The 16,038-nt window shown below is 37.2% G+C and overlaps 1 protein-coding gene across 2 annotated transcripts in view; it reads left to right on the forward strand.

The window, feature by feature from the left end:
- The window catches only part of SMYD3 (SET and MYND domain containing 3), a 372,579-nt gene that overhangs the window by 200,965 nt on the left and 155,576 nt on the right, over positions 1-16,038 (forward strand). The window lies entirely within an intron of this gene.

Genomic DNA, 16,038 nt, shown 5'->3' on the forward strand with positions numbered 1-16,038 from the left:
TTCTTTATTCTCTCAAAAATATTTTACTTGGGGACAGTCAATGTTCTCAAGTGTTTGTAGAGATGAACGTAAATTTAAATAGCATGTGTTGCATATTTTCTGCCTCTTTAGGTAAAACCTTTAGCTTGGAGGCTGTAGATTACTCCCTTCCAGTTTCTACAGCCACGGAGGAAGGCTGCAGACACAGTGCTCAGCAGGAGCTGATATTTGCAGTGTTGTAGAAACGTGTTCAGATTTACCTGACATTTATACAGAGGAAGTAAAAGAACCTTTGCAGTGAACTTTTGTGTCCGGGGGCTGTTTTGGTCTCCACAGGTCAGTGGTGTGATTGGCAGCAGATGACTCCATCCTGCACAGTGCTAATCAAGACCAAGTCATCCATTTCCCTTGGAGTGATTCCTTCTCTCAGGATGACATCTGTGTTACCAATCTCTTTCTGTGTACATCATACTGTTTTCACTTCATTGACCACTCGTTTTGGACATTGAAATCAGTTCTAGCTGAAATGCTAGAAGAGCCATTGGAAAATTTGACTGCTGGAGAGCTTTATCAATGGCAATAGCTCTAGAGCAGTCTTGGGCTGATGGAAATAAGTCTTCCTGAAGTTCAGAAATAAATCCCACTGTTCTTCTTCCATCAGTTTAAATTTGGCCTCATTAATATTTTTGTTGATGTACTCCTGTGCATTTGCCTGGGCACTCCAAGCATGATGGGGCTGTAACCCAACCTGGGGGTGTTATCCACAAAACCTCAAGGGAATGTACCTGATCTTCTGAGATTTCTAGGTTTGCTAGAAAAACTCCTTCTAGATAAACATGTCTTTCTCAGGGATTACGGAACAAGTGTTTCTGAGCTCCACTGTGTTTTCTGCCAGCAGCCCTGCAGCAGGCCACTGCAGTGATCCTTGTCACAGCCACAGGGGTTCGTGTCACAGCCAGTGCTGCTGTCACTGTGCTCCACAGTGACACCGTAGCTGCTGCCAGCTCTGTTTGGGCCAAGCTTACATGCAGGCAGGGAGCACAAGCTGTGCGTCCTGCTGGAAACATCGGGGTGGTCCAGCAGCAGCATGTGTAGTAAAGTCATCAACATAGCCCCAGAGAGGGTGTGCTCACCACAAACTGTCAAAGCTCACTGGATATCACCTGTGATAAATGTCAGCACATTGTTTTGAACATAACAGAAGGTATCAAGGCACAGACCAACTCTTGGTGGGAGAGAAAAGGTTTTCTTCAGGGCAGCTCTGCCTCCACTGGCACTGGTGGGTCTGACGTCAGGAAAGGTTTAAAGATCTAAAGGTGTAGTAGAGTTTGTTTCAGTGAATCACTGGGGACATAATAGCAGTGTAGGTATATTTGAAGCATGGAAGGAGTTTGACCTGTTCCTCTGTCCCCACATGTACAGACCAATTCTGGATCTGGAGCCTGCCTTACCCTACCTGTATTGCTACACCTGCACCTCTGTGCTGCTTTGTGATACTTTCTCCACAGCCTCTCTTGCTTCACACCTTCCCAAACTCTTTGTGGCCCTGGCAAGGAAAAGGTATGCTAAGGGACGGTTATCAAACTTCATACTATCATGCAGGTTCACTCCATTTCTGAATTCCACTCCTAAGTTTTTCAAAGCTTGAGAAACTGGAGAAGACAAGAAATGGCAGAACACAATTATGCATGTGCCTGACATTGGGTGCCCTTTACAATTTGTGTCTTTCCTGCTGGCACAGGGCTGATTATAAAGACTATTAAAAGGCACTTCAAGGTATATTAAAATCTTATGACTTTGTATAATGCATCACTGTGCATAGACAAAGCTGGAAAAAGTATTACTAAGTACAAAAGACAGTCCATTTTTAATGTCAGTGGTAGTCATTTGGTTTACTGTACTGTAGCATCCCATAAGATATATTTTATTAATTTCAAAGCTCAATGTCCATACAATGTGCCTGCGCTGGATGGTTAGGGGTATTGTAGGTAGGTGTTTTTGCCTAATGATTCACTGGTGTCTTGCTTTTATCTATACTTCCCTCAGGATTGTGATGCAGAGCTTCAAACCAGAATGGCAGAAAGTCTCTCTTGAGTGTTAGCAACTGTTGTACAGACAGCGCTTTAGCCACGTATTTCACTGCCTGCAAAAGAACAATAAAAAAAACAATCTTCATGATAATGATTGCTCACGTTGCTTTTTTTTATACAACTGGAAAAGATCCTTCTGTTTGATTTTGAAGTAGTACTCTTATATCTTTTGATAATACTTCCCCTTTGGAACTGAGAGTAGTTTATTTATTTTTTAAATAATGGACAGTGGTAGCAAGAATTGCATGTATATTACCATAGTTATTACAGGGAAGGGAATTCAACCTCTTCCCTGTATATTCTGAAGTCTTCTTTATGGTGGAATTATTCTGATTACTCTTCATAAAGATACATTCAGTTTGACCCTCCTCTTTTTCCTTCTGTGAGGCTAATACAGCCAGTACTTCTGTATAAGTGTATGTTCAAGCAGCTGTGAACTAATCCCGTGTTCCCTGGCAACAACTTCTCTTTTCTTTCCTTATATTTCTGAGGTGCTATAATGGTTTGATCCAGGGCACCATTAGTAGAATAGACATAATGATTCTATCAGCTGATTAGAGACATCTAACGTGTTTGTTGGACATCAGTTACTGCTCATTAAAGGAAATAGTTCAAGGGAAGACTTCATGAGTCTGAAAAAGAAAATTATTATAGTAGAACAAGAAGATAGAAAAATGGTATTTTTCTCAGAGGCACGTAGGCTAGTTTCCCATGTCCTCAGTGCTGTGTGAAGGGTTACTGGTGGAAAGGCAGCTTGTCTTTTGGTTTAGCTTTACCCATCTCTTTGGTGTAATTTACACAGCTTCCAAGATACAGTTGCCCTTTGGATTCTCAGTGGGTGATTACATTGGGAATCTCTTTTCCCAGGCTACATTTGTCTTACTTTGCCAGAGAGGTGAGCTGGTGGCTGCTGCTATGAATAACACTTAAGTACTTGGGCATCATAATTGCATCTGTGCACCAGTGCGGGTAGTTCAGTACATTGTGGTTTCAAACTTCTTCACAGCTGTAATAGGATTTTTCAGCTATTATTTACTTTGATTTCTATGGAGCTGTATTAATTACCAAATTATATGTATATACATATATATATAAATTGCTTGTGTTACTTTATTTTCTTGCATCTATTTGGCTCTTGCCAGAACTATTTCTAAACAACAACATAATTTAGTGAAGGAAATCAGCTCAGCTGGACTAGGAAAGCTTTATTAAAAGGGCTGCTCTCCACATGCAGTGAATATTTAATCATCGCCTTCATTTTCTGCTCTCATTTTCAATTCAGTGCATTCTATAGTTTTTAATTATAAAAATAAATGTTGAAGATATGCTTTTATTTCTGTTGAATTGTCCAAAGATATTCTCATTTGTATTCAATCCTGAAAACTGCATTTTGCTATTTTGAAGTTAGTTTTGCAGTTATCCAGACTCTCAGAAGTTATATTATGTTCAGCATTTCTAGATCCAGGAAAATACTAAATTGAAACCTTGATATTGTTTAATTTAATAGAATTTGTCAGTAAGTAATGCTAGGATTTATATATTTATTTGAAGGTAGGTTAACATACTAGTCTAAGTTCATGATAATGCAGGATTTGTACTGAAAAATATGTAATATTTACAGATTTTCATTAGTTGATTTATGGGGTACTAGCAAATTAAATGATTTGATTTAGCAACTTAGAAATTTCAAATTCGGATATATACAGTGTAGGTTTTTTTTTTAAATAATAATAAAAAGGATTATTTGGCATTTTTCTGTTTTCTCATTTCATCTGATGAACATTTTTAGTTCAAATTATTAATGTTACTGAGACCTCCATAAAATAATAAACAAATACATTTCTTCATTTAATTTTCTAGCTTTTAAAATTATGTTCCTGTAGAAGGTGGTAAGATGTCTAAATTCAATTTTTTTATTCTGCAGTATATTAGATCTTAACAGTATCAGCGTTCACAGTGGCCTTTTGTTCATCCATGACCTAGCAAACCGTACAAGTAACAAATCGATATTTTGAGCTACAAATGATGATTAAATGATCCCCCAAACATTTGCTGTTTAATTATATTCTTTGATGCTATTGAGATTATCCTAATTGAGTGACTCCAAACCATTAGTACACATTAAATTCCTCAGAAAGAGTTCATAGTGACTTAAGCATAGAAGTGCTTAAATTGCTGAGCTGATTCCCACTGTCAGGCCTGGTTTTGGTTAGTTATATTATATCTGGGGACAGCAACGCACATGTTGGTGGGAGGAGGAGCAGGAGAATTTCACGGTATCTTCTTGATGGCTTTTCCTGCTTGATATAACACCAGTGTTTTACAGCTGCTTTTTTGGTAATAATTTGCAAAAAGAAAATTTTAGGACACAGATGAAGGAAGGAGAGTTAAATTATCATCCGATGTCTATGCATACAGATCTTGAGTCGTTTTCTCCACCTCCATCTAAACCCTGCTCATCAAAGAAATAGTCATTATCAGTAGTTGTGTTGTAGAGTTACCCGGGTTGTAAACCCACTAGAAATATTGGTTCTGTGGTGCTGAGTATCTATCTTTGAGGTGAAAACCTGTGAGTTTTAGAATTTGGCCTTATGTATTTTAAGATGAATGACTGGAAATTACAGTAGCTAAAACAAACCTGCACCCCTTTCTTTATGTGGTTAATCTGCACCCACAGAAGAGTCCTCATCAGCTTCAGTGAGGTGAGGGTCATACAGTTATTCCATACTTTTTAGAAGACTTTGTGAATGAGCTCAGGCTGTTTTTCTGTTCCTGAGTGTTAAGATGATTTTCATTTTCCAGTCTTACTCTATTCAAGACCATAGTTTGCACTGGATCAGAGAGGTCTAAGAGAAGAGTAGAAATTTCAGGCCCTCCTTTTTCTGTTCAGATGCTCATTCCACAGGCTCTGAGTGTTGAAGCTCTTGAGGTAGCAGAGTTGTACTCATCCAGCAATAGCTGCCTCTGTGTACTGAGACACATTTTATGTTAGAGCAGTTGCAAAAGGTTACCTTCCCTAATTCATTTGTCAGGTCTAGGAGTGGTAAAGTGAATATTAGGTAGCTGCTAAAAATATTAATAAAAATGGGGTATGTGAGGAGCTGAGATTATATGTGAGAGTTTTATGGATTCCAAGCTAAATTACACATACTGTATTGTAAAAATGCATAGCTACCTTAGCATCGTAAAATTTGCAACATTAAAATAAAAGCCAAGGTTTGCTAGAAAACCAGAAGGCTGATTATTGATTTGCTTTTATTATAAGCATTTATGCTTATATCCCTGGGTCACTGTTAGCTCTGGGAAGTTCTCAGTATTATGGAACTCAATCAATAATTGCTTATTTCTGCCTTATAATTACTTCAAATTCAGATAGGAGTTGTTATTGTGGTTGTTTTTAATTTTTATGCATCAGTTTGTTTTTAATTTCATGTGTTGCATCAAATTAGAATTGATCTTGGTGTGAAAAGATGCTGGTATTAGCAGCCACTGATGATACTGAAGAACAAAGGTTGTCAATATTGTTTATAACTCTCAAAGAGATCTAATGAGAGAATAGAATATCTTACTGCAAAATTAAACCCTGGTATTCTTTATCCATGTTGAAGTTAAAATGTTATGGAAAAGACATTCTGAAATGTATAAGCCCAAAACCCTTTATGAAAATGTCATTCATATAAGGCCTGTACTGTGTTAAAGCAGGTAACAAAAAAGATTCCATTGAACATTTTTCTGGTTAGTTCCTCCATTATAATAATGCAAGCTGCAATGTGTTTCATTTTGTGTATATTAGAAATATTATATATGCCAAAGCGTGCTGTGCTGTTAGTGTTGTGAAAAGCATTGAGTGTATAAATATATTTGTATATTTGTATCAATCACAGACAACTTCATAATTGAAAGGAACCTCTAGATCAGAGGAATGGAGCTCTTGACCAGAATTGTGTGGTCCTATTCCTTCTCAAAGCAGGATCAGGGAGATCAGGTTGGCCAGGGACTTTCACAGGTGAGATGTCCTCAAGGATGGAGATTGCACCGTTGTGTTAATTATATCTGGGAAATGTCGCTCAGCATTGATTATTTGAACACATTATTGTGCTGAGGCAAATTATGTTGAAGAAAGTCAGGTTTCCTTCAATAACGTCATAGTAGAGTTGATGACTCCAAAATACTCATGTAAATAAAAAGAAGGAAAAGAGGTTCCAGAATGATTGGCAAAAGATTTGGATGCAAGTAGTGTATAATATGGCCTGTAATGCACTCCTTCCCCTGTTGCAACCTGAGTGAATAGTCTGTGAGCAATTGTCACAGGGGCTGAAGGGCAGAAATACTGTCTCAGGACTTTTGCCCTGGTTGAGAGGAGGAGGAAGGAAGTAGCTCAGTTGCTTCTGGCATGTGTTCTTTGTTAACTCTTGTTGCTGTCTGATAGAAGTAGGTTCGTTTCTCACACAGTGGCCATCAAACCACTTAGTCTCAGGAAGGTTTTCCCCTAGACTTTTTATTTACACAGAAATCCAGGAGAGGAGCTGGGGCTACCTTCTTAAGACTCAAGTGAACAAGTGAATGCACCCTTGGTTGCATAAAGTCCCAGAAAACTAGACTTCTCTGGGACTCCTCTACTCCTCCGTAGACTACCTCTACTGTCTTATTCATTTAATTTTATGTGGTGAAGATAGGCTTAACATTGAATATTTCAGTTCATGAGTGGAATATATGGAAATTAGCACTGCCATTTGTTCTGCTATAGCCCAAATTCTGGGAGCTGGACTGCAATCTATACTGGACGGTGGGCTTTTCTTATTTTTTTTTTCTTTGTTAATGTACCTTAGTACAATGTTTTGCTTGGTCCTTTAAGTTGGCAGGTAGTACTCTGCTCTCTCTCCTTGTTCCTGGTATGGAGCCATGATTTTTTGCCACCTTCTTGTCTTAGACTTTAATGAAGCAGAGCACTGCTCCCCGATTTTCTGGGATAAAAGGAGGGTTTAAAATGAGCAGAAATAATAATTGTTATTAGTTTTTTACATGCATATTTCATCACCTGAAAAACGTCTTCACAAACCAACTTTTTAATGAGAAGGCTTCTAGTGTTGCTTGTAGCAATGAGTAAATGTCTGAATACCTGTAGCATTTCTTGTTAGTTCATTAAAAGGCTAGCCTTCCTAATTACATTTGCATGTCTTTCCATAATTTGTACAGACCTCAATAATTAAATAGTTGATAATCTGTCAGCAGAATTGCAAAAGACTGTGATCCTTACATTTGCAATCCCTCTGGCAGTATTTACAGTTATATAATGGTATGTTGCCTTTCTTACTTGATAGCTAACTGAATATTAGATGCTGTTGCTCTTTACACAAATGGTGTGTTCTGGAATGGTTGAAGACTTTGGGGCTCATATAAGACATGCTGTACTCTTGTTCCCTGATCATGCCAAAGACAGAACTCATTTCTGCTTTAGATATTTGAAACTCAGTGTTTTTATTTCATTCAGTCATTTTAAAATGTGGAGTGAATATTATTTTTTTGGTGTTTGACGGACAATTCTCTCTGTGTTGCTTGGCTGGCCAAAAGATGGTGAGTAAAGCACGTATTAGGTACCTGCTACATAATTTCTAAAGGTGCAGAGGTGAGGCTGGGGAATTGGTGCTCACCCTCTAAGGTCAGAGCACAGATTGAGTTGCAGGACTGGAAGCATTCAGGGCATACAGTGCTGCTCTAAGTGCATTCACCTGGTTTCTCTTTTATTTGTTCTTCATACAAATAGAAAAATGAGCCATCCTGTTATATTTTCATTATTTTTTTTTACCTGGTCTTCAATTTTAGTGTAATTTTACCTCTTCTTCAATACTCCTGTGACTTAAATGCTTTATGTTGGTATTTCATGTGGGAAATGCCTCCATAGGCATTCATTTAAATATAACACTTTCGGTGCATTGCTCTCTGAATAATTTAGAGCAAATCTAGCTATCATTTTCTTCACACTTATGCAGTGCAGTGGCTCTCTTTCTGATCATCAGAAAGCCTTTGGACTCTCACCCATGAATTCTGCAGTCCTTGGTGCTCAGTTTCCTGCAGCATCCCTAGACCCACATGTGACCCATTTGTGGCTCCCCAGGTCTCCTCTTAGACTTCTCTCAGAGCAACACAAGGTGATTTCATTTCCAACTCAGTTCAGCTACATCTTGGAGAGCAAGGTCAGATCTTTATATCTGCATCATTATCTTCTGAAATATTTCAAACGTATGCCATTTTAGCACTGTATTAGGCATTCTGTTCATGCAACAAGGGAATTAAATTGGAACATGGAGAAAGGAAGAGAACTGCTGTGTTTCAAGTTAATGTTCACACCTGCTGGGATGTGGCTTTGGCACAGGGTCATGTGAGGGTGGCATCAGTGGTGCAGGAAGGCACTTGCTGAGGTTGGAAAGACAGATCACAGACTAAAAGTGTGGTTTCTGACCACCTGCCTGGACAAAGTGATTTCATCTGGGATTTCTGCTATTGGAGTCATCCCTGCGTGGCTTGGCAACTGTTTGCTGTATCCTCTTTAAATTATTTCAGTTTGTACACATGTTGTGAATAAAAATAAACTTGGAGAAAATAAGAATGGGTATCTTCTTTTCCAGACAATCTTTTAATCTATAACCAATTTCCTCAAATCAGTTCTTCATGCAAAGGGGCAACCGTATGTTGGAAAAAACACACTGTAATAATAAAACAACTTAGGTAAGACCCGTGCATTGGAAAAAAAAATATCAAAATATCAAAAAAAAAAAATATCTGAGAGTTTTCATTGTGTGCAAATCCATGTACTTTATGAGTTCAGTATTTAAATTTTTTAATTAGATTTCATTAGAAGTCTGTTTATTCTGACTGAAGGGATAGAGCCACTGCTTACTACACATATCTGTCCATTCTGTATGTTGTGAGCGGTAGTGTTGCACTGAGTTCCATGTTAGATTGTCCTGTAGTGTCGCCATTAGATTTTTAAAAGGTCTGTTTAAAAGAAAAAATTGTGTTAACAGTATTATCTGCTAACTGTTCTTAGGAGAGGTCTCCTGCATCTGCAACAGACTTTATGAATGTTTTAGGTTTACACTCTTTTTTGCTCTCATGTGGATTGAAGTGACCATATAATTGATAAATGTATGAATTTATCTGCTCCTTTCCTCCAGCATCCTTAGAGCTTAGCAACATCAGTAATAGAACATAAAGAAATTCAGCCTTTATTTCCAATACAGAATTGATAGATGAACAGCAGAACCTGCCAACCCACTAATATGATATGGAGACTGGGATGTTAGGAGTAAAGAGCTGGTTTGGCAGTTTTTTGAGTATAAATCAAGTGATTTGCAAGAAGGTGATACATAAAATATATTGCCTGCCTCGGTATTTTCCCCAGTATCCATGTGGAAGTGACAACATAGTTCTCGCTCTTCAGTTCAGATGTTTTAGAAACTTGCCTACCTTCCTGCTATCACATTATCAGCATGAGGAATTAAGATTGGGTGCCTGCATGATGAGAGTGTGAAAAGGGTTGCTCTTTGAATGATGCTGAGATGATATGTAGCAGATCATACTTGTTAACCAGTTCAGTCAAAGTGAAAAACAAGCTCAAAGCCATTAGCTTTTAAAAGCATATTTTGCTGCTTGCATGTAGGACTGTTTTTCTTTTTCTTTTTCTTTCCCTTTCTCTCTCTTTTCTCCTTCTTTTTAAGCATTGTGACTGCTAATTTTGTTTCAGATACAATTCCCATCAAGGTTTCAGGAATTAATATCTAGGCTACCATGGCCTCCATCAGTGCCATGTCACAATGTAGACAGTCTTTGTATAAAATGCCTAGAACCACTCATTTTTTTTCTTCCAGAAATGACAGTAATATTAAATAGAGAATATTAAAGGCAAAAAAAAAATAATCTGGCATTTCCTAAAAATTCTTCACTGTGACTATCAAAAGGAAGAAACTTTTATGATTCTATGAAACTTGTATTTCAACTCCCTTTGTGCAATAAGTGTTGGCTAAATTAGATTTAGCTATTTGACTATGTCTTGATAGATGAAAATTTGAAACGCATATTATATATATAAATAGAACTGCATATAATATATATAAATAAGCATTTTTAATGTCTATTTGTTTGTTTTCCCTCAGGAATCAGAGGGTAGTTTGTACTAGCTGGAAGGAACAGCTAAAAAGTTGGTGTTGGTACATCACATTGACTTATAACACTGGATTATGAATCTTGCCCACATTCAATTATCTTTTTAGTCTTCTTTTCTCCTTCTTTGCTGTGACTTGCTTTAGCTTACCAAGGGTCTGCTGAGTAATGTTGGTACACTATTCCCCATGGATGCTTCAGCTCTGGTGTCCATTGCTCAGTGATGTTGTGTGTCCCATGTAAGCTCTAAGTTTATATATATAGACCTTTTTTTCCTTCCTGAAAACAGTCTCGGGCGTTTCAAAAACTTAGTCTCAGGGGCACAGTTGATTTCCGGGAACTTTTCAAAGCAAAAATGGTAGTAACGTACCCAAATTCTATTTTTCTTCTGTGGGAACAGTGCACTGAAAGGACTGTACCCTTGAAAATCCTCTACATCCCCTGTTTATTTTTGTTTTGATTGCTTAAATATTGCCCGTGAAATACGTGACAAATATAGTACTTGACTGAATTATGAATAGGGTAAGCTAAAAAAGCATAGTTCTTTTATGCTCCTTTGTGTCATTCAATGGCTCTGATCTGATTTTTGAAATATACTTACATATTCTTTTTGGGGTTTCATGATATCATCACATCTGTACATGTAGTGGTGTGATGCAAATGATGATCTGATTCTGTTATAAAGATTAGTCTGCCAAAACATTAACAGTGTTTCGTATTCTGTCCATCTGCTATATGCCTAAATACATTACAGCATTTTATTTATGTTATGGACTTTGTTTTGAATTATGTTCTTTTGCTGCATGCATGAAGGTTTTATTAAACTTTCTTCTGGTATATCACCACTGGGAACAGCTGGTCCTCTCCTCATTATGCACCTGGTGCTTTTGGAAAACTTATTTTATTTTTTTTTCATTTCTGTATTCCTGTTCTTTGGCATAATTTTCGTGTCATGTCATTTGTGGTTAATTTTCTACAGAAATGAAAATGAAGGAAAGAATAGGGTGAGAGAAAGTTATTATCATGAAGTGGCATCCTTTCTTCATGCCAACATGTAACAAATCATTTCTTTACACCCTGGATATTTACTTTCATGTGCTTCCCATGAAAGCTCTAATAGGAATGACTCAGAAAACTTTCATGGATTTCATTTTAAAAGTAGTCCCTAAAGACTATTGTAGTCTTTACTGTATGTAGCCTCCGAAGATTACTCCTCAACAGTTCTTTTCAAAATGCTATACAGATAAAAGGTGTATATATATATATATATATATATATATATATATATAAAACAAACAAACAAAAACTTTACCATGCAGTCAAATATTTGGAAGTGGACATAATTAAGTGATGGGACTCGGTAGGTCAGGTTGATGGTTGGACTTGATATAGAAGGTCTTTTCCAACCTAGATGATTCTATGATTCTAAGAATATGTTTTCTGCTTCTACTTCAGCACAGAGCATAAGAAATTGTCTTTAGATTAGCACTAATAGCTGTGTGATGAGACTCAGAAAATTAATACTTCCTGGTCTAATCAGAAATATTAGTAGTGATGGTGAGGATTGAGGATTTCATAGATTAGTACATGGACAGAGGTGCTTTTTTTTTTTTTTAAATTTGTGTTTTTTGTTTGTGTTTCTCTTTAGTATAAAAGAAGTCATCTAACAATTCTGTTGAAAGGATTTAGTTTGAACACTGACACTGAGATATTGCACTGAAACAAAAACAGATGACTTCAGAATGACTGAAGTAAATGCAATTATGCTTCAACCCACAATAATCTTAAATGAGGTTTTTTATTAAATGTTAATAACTTTGGGGACTTCATTGGTTTCTACTTGGGTCTTTCAAGTAGGAGTTACTCTGTGCAAAAAGATGCTTGTAATATAAAGAAGGTGGAATGCGTACCAAGGGATGTTTCTGACTGCTTAAAACCATTTGAGATTTATTAATTTTCTGGATTTGGGTTAACATGGTACTGTGAATAGGCACAAGGCCTGGAGAGTGGGATTAGGAAGGTTTCCAGAGGCTCTGAACTCATGTCAAGCAAAACTGTCATGCCAAGCAGCTAAGTCAACTGCAAAGGGAAAAGCCTTGGAAGTGCTTTATCAGTGCGTAATGTTTGTAAATTTTATTCAATTAATTTACAGCTGCAGGGCTCATGAGGCTGAAATTAAAGTTTTGTAAAGTTTTGATAAGGAAGCAGCCAAAAACAAACACAAAAGTTTGATTAGCTCTGGATGTGTTTAAATAAGTTGGCAGGGGAACAAAATTACAAGCAAGTGTTGCAGAAAAGATGCATCTAGTCTTAGGAAACACTGTAATAAGCTGCTAGCACCTCGCATGAAGTGCCTCAGGTGTGCTTGCCATTTGCTTTTGTTTTTTCTTACTGGTACCACATAGAAAGGTTGTGTCCCAGAGAACAGCCACTGGAAGCTAGTGCTATCAAAAATACATAACAAACATTTTGTTTAAAATTACTGTTATTTCTATGACAATGTTAAATGGAGTTTACTTTAGGCAGTAAAGAATAGTGAAAAAGAGGATGTGACAGAGTGTGTGTGGTAGAGTCTGTGCCTACAGACTACTAAAATACCATCTTTGTCCAAAACATCAGTGCCTCTGTTGCAGGCATAAAGATGACTAACTCTTGAATAGACACTAGCCATATCTCCACTTTTTTTTTGCTTTATTTTCTTTTCTTGGGGGGATTGGGGAAACCCTCAACTGCTGGGAGAGCCCTCAAGATATTTATTGGGAAGATCAGAGTGGGGGTTGCTGTTCCGTTTCTCTGCTTCTTGTAGGTGAGTTAGAAGTATTGCTTATTGCAATCAATTGCTCAAGTAGATGTTTCTACTACTTTTAGTCATGTTTGCATTAGTCAGAATAGTAGTATTTTTGTTGTGTTTTAATATGCATTATTAATTTTTAGACTTGGGATCCAATTTCTAGTATTGTTTTTTAAAATAAGATTAGCAAAGTGGATTATCCGGACAGCTAAGTTATTCTAGTCACTGTGGAGTTTATATTTTGTTGGGAATCTTCTGTCAGTGTATCTACAATGAAAAGGAGAATTCTTTCAAACTGAATTTTCACATGGGAACCCATCCACTTTTGCTGAAATATTTTGATTTGCTTTGGGAAATTATAAAGAAAATACAGAGGTATTTCTATGTCAGCCAGGTCATTTTAGAAACAAGTATCTCAGTTTGTTAACAGCATCTTTTAAGGATGTGAGTGGTATAGGTTTGATGCATCCCAGTCACGTCAGTTATGGCAGATGCATTTAGACAATGCTGATCTATCTGGAGATGAAAGCTTTAGCTTAGAACTCAGCCTGCATCTGGGAAAAATGTAAATGGCCTTTTCTGGGAACAGAACAGAGTCTCAACGGGAGAAATGCTGCATCATTGTTGCTTGAGTATATGCTGTGTCCATCTTTTAAGTCCTGTGATTTTGAAGACCTAGGGACAACAGGAGTGTTACTGAAGATGGTGTTCATCAGGATCTTTTCTGCAGAGACACAGCTATGCGTGTGCCCTGGGAAGCACTTGGGCTAGGAAACTGCTGTTCCACCATCAGGCCTCTCACCAGGGCTTCATTGGGTTGTTAGTTTACAGCACGGTAACTCAGATAATATCTGAACAGAACTTGGATTACTTTCTGAATTGACAGTATCTGTATCAAATTATGATCTTCCTCTGCAATGCTGATGATCTGGAAAAACTTGAAGACTTTCTAAGTGTAAATTGTGCTATACACTATTTCTATTTGACTTTGAACTCATTGTTCATATTGGGTGCTGAATGTGTTTTGCAGTCTCATTTCCCTACATTTTTGAAAAGAAGCAAGTCTTTGTTTATTAAGTAGTGCTTCCTTCCAAAACCCTCTTGACATTTTTAGGATTGGAAATGGAATACAAAAACAAAACAAAACAAAAACAAACAAACAAAAAACAACCAAACAAAGTGTTGTGATTTAACTCGGCCAGCAACTAAACACCACACAGCCGTTCGCTCACCCTCCCCCCTCCCTCTCTGGGATGGGGGAGAGAAACGGGAAAGTGAAGCCTGTGAGTTGAGATAAAGACAGTTTAAGATAGGAAATAATAATAATAATAGTGTGTACGAAACAAGTGATGCACAATGCAATTGCTCACCACCCGCTGATCGATGCCCAGCCTATCCGCAAGCAGCCGCCCCCCACACCCCAGCTAGCCACCCCTATATATTGTTTAGCATGGCGCCAGATGGTACGGAATACCCCTTTGGCCAGTTTGGGTCAGCTGTCCTGGGTCTGTCCCCTCCTAGCTCTTGCTTCACTCCTAGCTTGCCCAACAACAACAAAAAAAAACAACAACACAGCTTTCAGTGAGCCTTCCTTCTGATCTTAGAAGGATAGTGGGATGGGGCTTCCAGACTTTCTGGTGAGGTTTGCATGCTTTCCAGTGAGTCTTTTACGTCAGGACAGCTGGTGACATGCACTTGAGCTTATACTCAGAGGTTTTATACAAAGGACAATTTTTCAAGGTTCTTCTAAACCTTGCTTAATTTTTCCCCTGTCCTGTACCCAATTTCATGGTCATCATACATGGTAGATGGATGAACATTCATTTGCACTCAGCTGTATAATTTATTTAGATTTCAGGGCATATGAGTGATAGTTAAAGTTTGAACAGGTATATAAAGAAACCTTGTTACCACAAGACTGCTTTTGGTATTTCCTTTTGTATAATAGTAATAATCCAGAAATAAATACATGTAATTTATGATCTTTGCCATAGCCTGAGTTTTGGCTACATTTTTAGAAACATATGCTCAACTTTATAGAAGTTGGTGATGTCTTTTTGATTCCAATCTTTCTCTACAGTACAGAAGAGATACTAGAAGTTCATTATCTTATTGCTTTGGCACGAACATTATCAGTTTTATATGCAATCTGCCCAGTTTAACAGTGGTTTTGCTTTTTCCATTCTTCAAATCTATACATGGATTGGTCCAAAATAGTTTAGAAGTTTTCAGATGACTATCTTAAAACCAAAACTGGGTTTTGGTACACTATGACAGCTTATCCATTACTCTCTGCTATCTGTCACCACAAAACAATCTTGCAGTGTTAAATTGCATACTTAAAATCAAGAGCTGTGTTTATGTGGAGCTGTACCTGAACTGGATTTAAAAATATACGTTACCAAACGTTGGACAAGATACAACTTTTTCTATTCAAAATTTGCGTGAAAATATGAAGAAGTATTCTCTGAAGAAAATATTTTATTGATACATGAACGCACGTGTGAATATAGAGATAGCTTCTGCACTTCAAAAACATGCTCCAAAAGCAATATTTCTTTCGGGTGTTTAGAACGACCATGCTTCTCATTTCATTCAAGTGACAGTAAGTTTTCTAAAAAGTAGTCGTAACATATTGACTCCTTAATCACAGCACTAACTGAAGATGATTTTTTCAATCTATTGTGGTCAGCCTGCTTATTTCTGTGTCAGAAAAATAGATTATGTTTCTATATAGGATTCATTAATGATAGTAGAAGAAATATGCAAAAGCTCTGCTGTAACATGCATTTATTATTAAGAATCTCAGAATATTAAAAACATTAGAGTAATAACCTGTTACAGTAAACCTATGATTGACCTAAGCCCTCCCATTTCAAAGGGGAAGAAAGCCTTGATTCATCACCCAGAATGCAACAGAAGTCAGTTATTTGATACATACAATATATGGTGATTCTATAAAAAGAATAAAACTTCAAAATTAAAGATATCTAAAGAAGCAGTCATGAACTCTTTGAA

The sequence above is a fragment of the Oxyura jamaicensis genome, chromosome 3 (assembly GCF_011077185.1).
Source record: "Oxyura jamaicensis isolate SHBP4307 breed ruddy duck chromosome 3, BPBGC_Ojam_1.0, whole genome shotgun sequence".
In the NCBI taxonomy this organism is placed as follows: Eukaryota; Metazoa; Chordata; class Aves; order Anseriformes; family Anatidae; genus Oxyura; species Oxyura jamaicensis.